Source organism: Palaemon carinicauda, chromosome 22 (genome assembly GCF_036898095.1).
Source record: "Palaemon carinicauda isolate YSFRI2023 chromosome 22, ASM3689809v2, whole genome shotgun sequence".
NCBI lineage: Eukaryota > Metazoa > Arthropoda > Malacostraca > Decapoda > Palaemonidae > Palaemon > Palaemon carinicauda.
In genome coordinates, this window is record NC_090746.1 from 106,406,478 (window position 1) to 106,411,477 (window position 5,000).

Sequence of the window (5,000 nt, forward strand, 5' to 3'; positions counted from 1 at the left end):
CATTTAAAAAGAATCATCAATATTATCATTGCAAGCAATTTGATGTTCAATTCAATCTAGGGAATAATTTTGAAATATATATATATATATATATATATATATATATATATATATATATATATATATATATATATATATATATATATATATGTGTGTGTGTGTGTGTGTGTGTGTGTGTGTGTGTGTATAACCATTTTCATCTCCTTGTTTAAAAGAAATATCTGATTACGTATCATTTTACCTATTAACATTTGTATCATTATATGGCTTAGTAAAGTATTACTACTCATTTTACTTTCAATAAAATTAGGTTTGGTTAATTATTACATTGTATATATATATATATATATATATATATATATATATATATATATATATATATATGTATGTATATATATAGATGTACAATTTCATGTCCTTATTAAGAAAAAAGTATTTGTCTCATTGTGAGACTTAATATACTATTACTACTTATTTTACTTCGAATTTCTACAAATATACACAAAAGAGAGGAAAGTGTAATGCCAAACTTTCCTTTCATGAAATGATCACGTTATTTCTTCTGCTCTTCTGTTAATTGATTTTCAAATCATCTTTAGGATTGGAAATATAAAAGCTCTTGTCTTAGAACTTTTATAATTGTGTTACTTATATTTCATAAAATATCTATTCTGCTCGTGTGTTAATTGATTTTCAAAACGTGCTTAGAATCGTAAAAATATGAAAGTTCTTATCTGCGAGTTTTAATAATTCTGTGATTATATTTTATAAAATATATATTCTGCCCTTGCGTTAATTAATTTTCAAAGCTTACTTGGAATCGAGATAAAAAATATAAACGTTTTTAGTGATTTTGTTCTTTATTATTTATAAAAAAAAAAAAAAAATTGGAAGATATTAGTGTGTCAAAGACTCGTGAGAAGAAAATCCAAATAGCTTAATTAATTCACTTTATGCTACCAATTTTTCAAAAATCTAATTATATTTCTTTCCTTGAAAATTCCTTTTTTCTTCCCCTCATTAGCCTGGACGTAAATGATGAAATGATAAAATGATAAAAGGCAAGTAAAGATTTCAGCGGGGAATAAAGAATAAATGGATTTGATTAAGGTGGATATGAACAAAAATACTTAAGCTACATTAAGAAACGAGGTCAGATAACTATATTTCCGATTCCTTCAAGTTCAATTAGCTCAAAATTAATAGAAAAGATTTGGGTGAATCCAGATATCTTAAAAAAAGAAAGCATAAACATATGCATATGCTTGTATTATTTTAGTCATATAACATTCTTAGTCTCATTTAGAACCAATACACAAATATTCGATGTAGTACAAATAAATATGGTAGCATTCGCGCGCACGCGCACACACACACACACACACACACACACACACACACACATATATATATATATATATATATATATATATATATATATATATATATATATATATATATACATATATATATGTTTGTGTATGTGTCTATGTATATGTATATGTACGTATGTACGTATGTATATATATATATATATATATATATATATATATATATATATATATATATATATACATATATATACATACATATATATATATATATATATATATATATATATATATATATATATATATATATATATATATATATATATATATATACACACAAAGTAAAATTTGCAAGGCGTTTGAAAAACATAGGAGCTAAGGTATGTTTATATATTACGGTGTCAATGATTTTTTTAACAGGTGATTTTATTCATTTTTATTTTTTATTCCTATAGTATATTAATTCATCTTCGTCATTATATCCATTATTATTTGCGTTTGAGGTCCCACGATAATTTAAATATCCAATGTCCCTATCATTATATCTATACCTGCAAATCTGAACTTTGAAATCATAGTTCAGATTTTTGTAAGTAAGAATGAAAATAAATTGAAAGATAAGAGGTCCGAGAAGGAAAAATATCAAAGGACTATTTTAGATAAGTTATCAAAGGATGTACAGTAATATAAGCAACAAATGAAAATAAAATAGCGGAAATATCATAGAGGAGGACTGACAGCAATACATCAATATTTGAAAATAATTTACACAGATACATTTAGAAATTTCATCATCACTCTCATACTGAGAATCAGATATACAAAGAAATATAACTAAATTTCAACTTAAAATAACAAGTGACCACGAACATTCTAAGGGCAGCGGGAATGGCATAACTGCTTAGTAGTGGCCGATGTACTAACGTCCCTGACTGGTGAACGCCAGACTGGGGTTCGAGCCCCGCTCAAACTCGTTAGTTTCTTTGCTTACTGCAACCTCACCATCCTTGTGAGCTAAGGATGGGGAGTTTGTTGCAGCCTATAGGTCTATATGCTGAGTCATCAGCAGCCATTGCCTTGCCCTCCGTGGAGAGGAGGCTTGGACGCTGATGATATGTATAGCCTATATGGTCAGTCTCTAGGGCATTGTCCTACTTGATAGGGTAATGTCACTGTCCCTTGCCTCTGCTATTCATGAGTGGCCTTTAAACCTTTAAACTTTCAATGGAAACTTACAAATATGGCTAAAAATGAAATTCCAAAGAATAAATTAAAATGATCAGTGAGAAAATGTGAATCTTTGGGGAGGTTATGTAGGTTCAATCTATTGATAATACATACATGCATGAAAGTAGAGCATATATAGTTTGATTTGTTATTATCAAATCTTAATTTTTATATTTTTTTAAAGTAACTCGGCTTTTATTACTCCGACTCACCTAATTATCTATGTCTACTCACCCCTTATTTCTTTCTTATTAATTGTTCTCCTTTATATGTTAATATACCATAGCAACTAGCGGTTCTCAATTACACTTAAAAAAACTGTAACTTTAGTCGGAAATTCTCTGTGAAAATATACTGTTCTCAGTGGTATGTCAGTAAAATACAGGTGACAGTAATTTTTACCCTACTTTCTTATTATCTCTTACGGGTTGATACCGTAAAATCACTCCTAAACGTCAAAATATCTGTTTTTAAATACAAGTAAATGCCTGGCAACATTTATTCAAGAATTGTTACCATTTTTTTACGGCAAATTTTTAACAATGTATGTTTAACTCCTCAGCTGGATATTCTTTATATATCGTCTAGTCAATAATAGTTTCGCTAAAGTATCTTTTTTTTTTTTTTTTTTGCTTCTCCTCAAAGAGGAATATTTCCTTGATGAGAAGCAATTAGCTCTAATTAGCTATAATGAGAAGATAATTTTCAGATGGAAAAACCTTTTCGAGAAATATCATTAGAAGAAGATTGCAAATCCGTTAAATTGTGGCTGAGATGCGGCTCTGTTTTCAGGACGAAAACTTAGGTTTTAGATAATTTCAATTTAGATTAGAATGATTTAATAGCTGAATTAATCTTTAAAGTCATTAAGAGATACAATTAACTCTACTGTTTCCAAATTTAGTTCTAAAATACACGATGTAATATATCATTATTCGTCCGAGTTTTAAGATCATCCGCCAGCAGGCAGTAGAAGGCGAAACTGAGCTCCACAAGACTCAAAGAGAGTTGGAAGACCCAGGCCTAAATGGATGAGAACTATGAATCGTGAAGTTGGAGATGATGAATGGAGAAGTATTGATAGAGACGACTGGCGAAATCTAACCGAGACCCTTTGCGTCAATAGGCGTAGGAGGAGATGATAATGATGATGATTCATCTGAGTAAAGTGTTACTATTTCCTAAAATAAAATTGGAAGAGTTTTGCAGGAATCAATTGCATTTTCAATACCAAATATATTTTGCAAAAATTATTGAACGGTGATAAAGGAGAGAAGTCTAACTCTTTCAATGAATTTACATAGTTTTTTCTTCGCTTTTGCTCCGGTGAAAATTTACTTTTCATACAATACGATCACATCATCATCATCATCATCATCATCTCCTCTTACACCTAATGACGCAAAGGGACTCGATTAGCTTTCGCCAGTCGTCTCTATCTTGATCTTTTAAATCAATACCTCTCCATTCATCATCTCCTGCAACATGCTTCATAGTCTTCAGCCATGTAGGCATGGGTCTTCCAACTCTTCTAGTGCATTATGAGCAAGTTAAAAGTTCGGTAAACTAATCTCTCCTGGGGAGTGCGAAGAGCATGCCTAAACCATTTTCATCTACCCCTCACCATGATCTTATCCACATATGGCACTTGAGTAATCTCTCTTATAGTTTCACTTCTAATCGTGTCCTGCCTTTTAACACCCAATATTTTTCCGATGGTTTTGTTCTCAAATGTACTAAATCTGTTTAATAATATTTCATTGTCATACCGTGACTCATGTTCATACGATACCACAGATCTCACTAAAATCTTATATAGCCTGATTATTATATGTAATTTCAGACGAATTAATTTCCAAATTTTACTTGACCTAGCCATTGTCTGATTTGCTTTTTTCCTTTTTTCATTAAACTTTAATTCTAAAGACCAAGTTTTAGAGATCATAGTTCCTAAATATGTAAATGATTCTACCTCATCAATACTTTCGCCTTCCAATGATATTTCATCTTCCATTGCATATTCCGTACTCATCACCTCTGTCTTTCTTCTATTAATCTTGAGCTCAACCTCCTGTGATGTTTCAAGCATTTTGGTAAGCAGGTGTTGTAAATCCTGTGGTGTTCTGCTAATGAGAATGGCATCATCAGCATACTATAGGTTAGCTAATTTCATATTACTAATCCAGTCCAATCCTTCTCCAACTGTTTTACGCATTACAATATCCATGAGAACAACATAGGAAACAACACATTCCCTTGGAGTACTCCAGTGTTCAATGGAAATTAATTTGACAGGATTCCACTAACATTAACTTTACAACAATAACCAGCATTTCACTAGTTCGTCAGTACATTTAACGAATTAAAAAACAAATTGCCGAATTTCTCATCAATTTTGATAATTCGGTTTCGACAGATCTTTGTATTAAATTGCTGGAATTT